This window comes from Lupinus angustifolius, unplaced genomic scaffold (genome assembly GCF_001865875.1).
Source record: "Lupinus angustifolius cultivar Tanjil unplaced genomic scaffold, LupAngTanjil_v1.0 Scaffold_717, whole genome shotgun sequence".
NCBI classification, from domain to species: domain Eukaryota; kingdom Viridiplantae; phylum Streptophyta; class Magnoliopsida; order Fabales; family Fabaceae; genus Lupinus; species Lupinus angustifolius.
The window spans coordinates 324-8,887 of NW_017728042.1; the positions used below are offsets into that span (position 1 = coordinate 324).

The 8,564-nt window shown below is 37.0% G+C and overlaps 1 pseudogene; it reads right to left on the reverse strand.

The window, feature by feature from the left end:
* Nucleotides 1-1,178: 1,178 nt before the first annotated feature.
* On the reverse strand, nt 1,179-8,020 carry LOC109341842 (annotated as a pseudogene).
* Nucleotides 8,021-8,564: the final 544 nt, after the last annotated feature.

An 8,564-nucleotide genomic window follows, 5' to 3' on the forward strand; every position in this document is an offset into this window, starting at 1 on the left:
AAATTTTTTGTTTATTTTTCATAGATTTATTTATTTTGTTGTTATACAAAAAGAATTAACAAACTAATTTATAGCAAATCTCTTTGGGAATCCAAAATACATGAAATATTTAAATATAAACCTTTGAATACACTTGATTTATTTTATTTTGTTTCTTACCTTTGTTATTAACATTGCAGATATAACAATATTAGTTTATATATTTTGATACTTTGTAACAATAATTATGAAACTCATGATTTTTATGATCAAATATTTATTTATATCATATGAGTTCATATTACTATGATAATAATAGTTTGTACTCAATTATATATTATCATGCCTTACTATATATTTGATCATTATGTTGCATAATTTGTCAATTTATGAACGATTAATATATTATCATGTCTTACTATGCGACAAAAGTTATGAAGACATTGTGTCGTTACATTAGAAAACATATCCAATGAAATTAATTCACAATTTTTGTGTTTCTATATATTTCGCTTTATTTTATCAAATTATTACACAATATTACTAATATACATCTAATAATATTCATACTTATGTGCTTCTAAATATTCGTCAAAATCAATGTCTCATGAGAATGCTCGAGTAATGTGATTTTTTAACCATATGAATGTACATGTAAGATGAATGTTCTTAACCATGTGAATACACAAGTAACATGTGTGTTTCTTAATCATTAGAATATACATTTAACATGTATGTTCTTAATCACACGAATTCACGAGTAACATGTGTGCTCTTAACCATATGAATGCACAAGTAACATATTTTTTCTTAACCATATGAATGAATGCACGAATAACATGTGTTCTTAACTATTAGAATGCACAGGTAACATGTGTGTTATTAACCATTAGAATGCGCAAGTAATATGTGTTATTAACCAAACGAATACACAAATAACATATGTGTTATTAAACATACGAATACACGGATAACATGTTTGTTCTAAACCATGTGCCAAAAAATTATTCCCGTGCAAATGCACGGGTAACTTACTAGTTTGCTATTGAAAACAAGAAATCTCCTCTCCGATACTACTTAGAGAATCCTGCTTCATTTATATGTGAGACATTTCAGTTGGAAACTTCAAGTCTTAATCAAAACTTTCCCATTTTGATGTTACTACAACTGAGTCAGAAATTGTATATATTTGGTGCTTCTTATGAATTTGCTCTAGTGCTCAATGTGCTTCTGAATATATCAAGAGCCTCAATGTGCTTCTGAACTCTCTTAACCTTCACATAAATTTTCAAAAGACGTATATCATATGGAGAATAATATTTATACACTTCAGTATAAATAAGATTTATAAATAGTCAGTACATCATTCATCATTTATTTGTATATCTTCTTCTTGAAGAGTCAATAATGATTGATTATGAATGATGTATTATTAGTATATAAAACTGAAATACAACGGGTGCATATATTTTTTCTTATCGTAAATGACATAAAATAATATCAATTGATAAATTGCAGTTATCAAAATAATGTAAATTTTATTACCTGTTCTTTTCTCTGCAATTTCAGTTCTCCCTCAGCTGAAATATCATCCAATATAATCAATATTTTCATCAAATTATCTGTTAAATTCTCTATATCCTACTCTTCTTTAACATGACCTATTGAAGCCGCTTGTTAATACTCATAACAAACCTGAATTGAAGCACGTGTATAAAAGAGGGAAGAGGAAAACGTGGTTGTTAAATAACCAACTTTCCCTCCTATTCTCTGGTAGTTAAATCAGTTAGGAAACTATTAATAGGAAGTTAGCCTAAGGGAAAGGGATTGGAAAGTTAGTAACTGATTGAGGAATCAGTAGGGAAATAGGATCGTGGGATCCTCTATCTTGTAACTACGTTCCTTCTACACTGTAATTCTTCTCTTCTCAATAAAATCATAGAACCCTACCACAAGTCTAGTTGATTCTGGGTTAGGGGCAATTTCTTCATTTCTGTCTAAATTTCTCTTACCTAGATACCAGTGTTTATCACTGGTATCAGAGCACCATTCTGGTGCCTGTGGAAAGTAACCACCCACGCTGCAGTTGAGCTCGTCGTATGGTTTCTACTCGAAGCATGGCCAAGGAAAATGATAGTGGAATACAGGAGAAGGGGGGCCGAGAAGGAGAGGAGATACGTATGAGAATGGAGTTGAATGAGGCACGCACCAAGAAGCTAGAAGATTTGATGACTGCAATAGCCACGAAATTGGGAGTTACCCCAGAGGAGCCATCCTTTGAGGTGGGCAGTGAGAACGAGGAAGAGGTGGATAACCATCAACGAGGTCATGGCCATGATAAATGGAGGAGGTTGGAGATACCTATATTCTCGGGGGATGATGCATATGGGTGGATACAGAAGCTTGAGAGGTATTTTGCCCTAAGGTCCATTTCTGATACTGAAAAGATGAGGGCCATTATGGTAGCCTTGGAGGGGAAGGCCCTTAGTTGGTATCAATGGTGGGAGAGGTGTAATCCTTACCCTACTTGGGAAGGATTTAAATTGGCGGTTGTGAGAAGATTTCAGCCAGCTATGGCTCAAAATCCGTTTGAGTTACTCTTGTCTCTCAAGCAAGAAGGAGGAGTAGAAACCTTTGTGGAGGAATTCGAAAAATTTGCAGGGGCCTTAAGAGGAATCAATCACGATTTTGTTAGGGGAATATTCTTAAATGGGCTCAAGGAGGAGATAAGGGTGGAGGTCAGATTATATGAACTGAAGACCTTGCCAGAATTGATTCAGAAGGCCATCTTGATTGAGTAAAGGAACCTGGTGGTGCACAGAAAGACTCAAACAGAGTATTCTAGGTCTTTTGGTTCATCCAGAACAAATTCCTATAATAAGGTGGTTACCCTGGAACCAGCTGCCACTAATATCTATAGGAAGGAGGGTTCGTCTGTAGGAAGTGTGACTACACCCCTCATGAATACTCTGTAGGTAACTCTAAAATAGGGGGAGATTACAGAAGATTATCTAGTGTAGAGATGAAGGAGAAGAGGGAAAAAGGGCTCTGTTTTAGGTGTGATGAGCCCTTTTCCAGAGATCATAGATGCAGAAACAAGCAATTCCACATGTCGCTGCTGGCTGATGAGGAGGAATCTGAAGAAAAAGAAATTGATGAAGAGGAGGAATCAGGAGTAGAGGTAAAGACTTTCCATTCATTACAAGTGTCATTATATCCAATGAAGGGGCTCACTTCTTCAAGATCTTGGAAGATCAAAGGTATCTTGAGGGAGACACCTGTGGTAGTGATGATAGACTGTGGAGCCTCTCATAATTTCATCTCAAGGCAATTGGTGGAGGATTTACAGCTTAAGGTGGAGGAGACCAGGACTCATGTGGTGGAAGTAGGGGATGGACATCACATAAAGTGCCAAGGTAAGTGTACTAAGCTCAACTTTCTCATGCAAACACTTTAGGTGATTCAAGACTTCTATCTCTTTGAATTAAGGGGAGTGGACATGGTGCTAGGCTTAGAATGGTTGGCTAGCCTAGGGGAGGTAAGGGCTGATTTTGGTAGAATGAAGTTGTCAGTCAGAAAGGAGGGTGCTAACATTACTATAGTTGGGGATCCTGCTCTAACTAAGGCTGAGTTGTCACTGGGATCTTTTATGCAAGTATTATTGGAGGAGGGGAGAGGTTTACTACTGCAGTGTGAAGAAACTTCACCAACTAGAACAGAGGGGATGTTACCAACAGAGTTGGAAGAAGTGATGCATCAGTTTCAATCAGTATTTCAGGATATCTAGGGCTTTCCTCCAACTAGGAGACAGGATCATGCTATTCATTTGAAGGAAGGGTCATGGATCCCTCATCTAAGGCCCTATAGGTGCCCTTACTACCAGAAATCAGAGGTGGAAAGGTTGGTAGCTGAGATGTTGGAGGCTGGGGTCATTAGGCCTAGTATATCTCCTTAGTCTAGTCCTATAATTCTAGTTAAGAAGAAGGATGGAGGGTGGAGGTTTTGTGTGGATTACAAGGCCCTTAACAAGATAACCATCCCTAATAAGTTCTCCATACCTTTGATTGAAGAACTTCTGGATGAAATCGGAGGGGCTAGGGTGTTCTCTAAGTTGGATTTGAAATCTGGATATCACCAGATTAGGATGAGGCCAGAAGATATAGAGAAGACAACTTTTAGGACTCATGAGGGCCACTATGAGTTTTTGGTGATGCCCTTTGGGCTAACCAATGCCCCATCCACCTTCCAATCTCTTATGAATGAAATTCTGAAGCCTTACCTTAGAAAGTTCACACTAGTGTTCTTTGATGATATCTTGGTTTACAGCCAGGATATGGTTTCCCATGGCCAACATCTAGGGTTGATTTTGGAACTACTAATGCAGAATTCCTTCAAAGCCAATCCCAAAAAATGCAGCTTTGGTCAGTCTAGTATTGAATACCTAGGGCATGTCATCTTTGAAGAAGGGGTATCTGCTGATCTTTCTAAGGTGAAGGACATGATCTCTTGGCCTGTCGCTACCAGTATTAAGGGGTTGAGAGGCTTCTTGGGGCTCACAGGCTACTACAGGAAGTTTGTGCAAGATTATGGAAGAATGGCTAGGCCACTCATTGAATTGCTTTAAAAAGATGCCTTTAATTGGTCTGAGGATGCCAATAATGCTTTTGAGAAGTTAAAGGGAGCTATGACTGAGTTACCTATGTTGGCTATACCTAATTTCAATAAGGAATTTGTAGTGGAGACTGATGCCTCCAGTAAAGGCTTAGGTGCAGTATTAATGCAGGAGGGAAGGCCCCTAGCCTTTTGGAGTAAAAGTTTATCTCTTAAGGCTCAACAAAAATCTGTGTATGAGAGAGAGTTAATGGTTCTGGTTCAAGCTATCCAGAAATGGAGGCACTATCTTATGGGCAGACATTTCATCATCAGAACTGATCAGAGAAGTCTGAAATTTTTGACAGAACAGAGGCTCTTTTCTGATGATCAGTTTAAGTGGGCAGTGAAGTTGGTGGGTCTGGATTTTGAGATACAATATAAGCCTGGCAGGGAAAATTCTGTTGTTGATGCCTTGTCCAGAAAGTTAATGTATGCTGCCATCTCTATGATTAATAATGAGGAAGTAGAATTGTGGATCCAAGAGTTACAGTTGGATCCTAAATGGAGGAAGGTGATGCAAGAATTAGTAATTTCTTCTAATTCTCACTCAGGCTTTGAACTAAAAGAAGGGGGGGGGTGCTATACTACAGAGGAAGGCTGGTTCTGTCTAAGGGATCCAACAGAATTCCCCTGATCTTATCTGAATGCCATAATACACCTGCTGGAGGACACTCAAGGTATCTAAGGACTTACAAGTGAATTGCAAGCTTCTTATTTTGGGAGGGGATGAGGACTGATATTAAGGCCTTCATAGCAGAATGTGATACCTGCCAAAGGAACAAATATTCAACTCTGGCTCCTGCAGGGTTGTTGCAACCACTTCCTATCCCTCAACAAGTTTGGATGGATATCTCAATGGATTTCATAGGGGGTCTTCCTAGAGCTAAGGGCAAGGACACCATTTTTGTAGTTGTGGATAGACTTACTAAGTATGGTCACTTCTTTGCACTAGGGCACCCCTACTCAGCCAAGGATGTAGCTGTTGTGTTCTTACAGGGAGTAGTAAAATTGCATGGTTTTCCTACTTCAATAGTTTCAGACAGGGACCCCTTATTCTTGAGTCATTTTTGGAAGGAATTGTTTAAAATGGCTGGCACACAATTGAAATTTAGCACCTCTTATCACCCTCAAACAGATGGGCAGACTGAGGTTACTAATAGGTGCTTAGAAACTTACTTGAGGTGTTATGTGGACCCAAGACCCAAGCAGTGGGTGGAATGGTTGCATTGGGCAGAATTCTGGTATAATTCCAACTATAATCAATCAGCTGGAATGACTCCTTTCAAGGTCCTATATGGAAGGGAGCCTCCTCTGCTAATCAGAGCAGGTACTATACCTTCTAGAGTGGAGGAGGTCAATCGTTTATTTACTGAAAGAGATGGGATAATAGAAGAATTGAAGACTAACTTGGCTAAGGCACAAAACTTCATGAAGCAAGTAGCTGACAAACATAGAAGAGCAGTGGAATTTATGGTAGGGGATTGGGTGTTCCTCAAGCTACAGCCTTATAAACTAAAGTCCCTAGCTGCTAGACCATTTGCTAAACTAGCCCCTAGGTACTATGGTCCTTATCAAGTTATTCAGAAGGTAGGAGAAGTGGCATATAAATTGGATTTGCCTGCTGAGTCCAAGGTTCATCCAGTCTTCCATGTTTCACTGTTGAAGAAGGCACTTAAATCCCATCAACAACCTCAGTCATTACCACCAATGCTGAATGAAGAGTTGATCCTAGAAGTAAATCCAGAGGACATCACTGATTACAAGGGAATGGAACAGGGCAGGCCAGAAGTCTTAGTCAAATGGCCGAATCTCCCTGAGCATGATAACACTTGGGAGACAGCAGCTAGTGTTCAAGCCAACTTTCCAAACTTCCAACTTGAGGACAAGTTAAAAAGTTTAGGGGAGGGTAGTGTTAAGACTCATAACAAACCTGAATTGAAGCACATGTATAAAAGAGGGAAGAGGAAAACGTGGTTGTTAAATAACCAACTTTCCCTCCTATTCTCTGGTAGTTAAATCAGTTAGGAAACTATTAATAGGAAGTTAGCCTAAGGGAAAGGGATTGGAAAGTTAGTAACTGATTGAGGAATCAGTAGGGAAATAGGATCTTGAGATCCTCTATCTTGTAACTACGTTTCTTCTACACTGTAATTCTTCTCTTCTCAATAAAATCATAGAACCCTACCACAAGTCTAGTTGATTGTGGGTTAGGGGCAATTTCTTCATTTCTGTCTAAATTTCTCTTACCTAGATACCAGTGTTTATCACCGCTGCTTCCAAAGCTACAACCTACCAAATTACCAATTTCATTGAATTAAAACCATTTACATCTACCCTTAACTGAGCTTGATCCAATGGTATATTGTTATTTAGTGACCATGAGATTACTGGTTCAAATCCTAGAAGATTCAGGTGAACTTGACACAATGGTAAAGTAAGTTATTGTTTAGTGTTAGTGACCATATCCATGAGATCACATGTTCAAATCCTAAAAATATGCTCTATACTGGGTAAGACTACATAAATTTACACTTTCATATCCCACTTACCGGTAGCCTCGTATATACTGGGCCATCATTGCAAAAATATGTAGAAAAGATTTAAGTTTGAAAATTATTATAAGTGAAAATCTACAGATGCTTGGTACCTTCTTGGTCAGTTTGTCAACTTCAGTGTTCATTTCATTCAAGGATTTTGAAGTCTTCTCCTTCTTTGCTATTCTTAACATCTCAAGTATCCTTCTTTCTTTTCTCTCAATGTCTTCAATCAACACTAATTTTGATCCATCTTTGACCCTTTCAACTTCAAGATATGATTTTGAATCCCTCTCTTTTTTCTTAAAATATAGCTTTTGATCTTGAGCATGCAATCCTGTAGATCCTGTCAACATTTTCTTCAATTCCTCTGCACCCCAATGAACCATAATCAAATAATCAATTAACCAAGTTAGAATTATAAATGTAAAAAAGTGTCTAAAAATAACACAAAGAAAGGAAATGCTAAAGCTGCATATACCAAAACTTGCATGAGAATTGATATTAATTTCATGATAGGATGAACCATACTTCACTTTGACTTTGATAGTGGAATCATATGAATTATTTTGATTCACATAATTGTTGTTACGTTTTTGCACCAACATTCCTCCTGGTCTTAATTCACATTCAGGAACCATATTTGGGGTGCCATGAAAACCATTGTCATTGTTTTTGCTCCTTGAAAACATGCTATAAATCTTTGATTTCATTGTTGTTTCTTTCTTTGAATGCATTCCAAGAATGTACTCCTATCATGTTCCAAACCAAAATGAGTGCTTCTCTTGAATGAAATTAAAGGTAACCAAGGAAAGAAGAAAGAACATTGACTTGTCTAAAATTATATTCTTCATGATGAAATCAAATGTACGGTGAAGGAATAATTAAAAGCATACATTGTGAAATCTTCTAACCTATATGATTGTTCTTGTTGAAAATTAGGTGATGGAGTTTGTGCTTTGAGAATGATTTCTATTATTGTTGATGTGACTCATATTCAGACAAATAGATCAAAATGATGAATAAGAAGCTTAATAATAATTCATGGAAAAAATGAAAGGATTCAGCTCAGTCAATTTATTTAATATATGATTGTAAGCAAAGGTGCTCTCATTTATTGCTTGTATGAGATTTATTAGAGTATTAGTAGGAGTAATCTGATCACAAAATCTTCTTTCAAATAAAACTGAAAAATGTATGAGAATATTAGGTGTAATTAATATAATAGAAATATTTAATTGATAAAAGAATCGTTCTGCTCTGACAAAATATACTTACTTTGGAGATATATATATCTCGTTGTCTTTTGTAATGCATTGTTTCATTTTGAATTTGAATATAATGCCTCATTTTAAGATGAGTTTAATTTTGAATATTTTGCCACATACACAAGTCTTT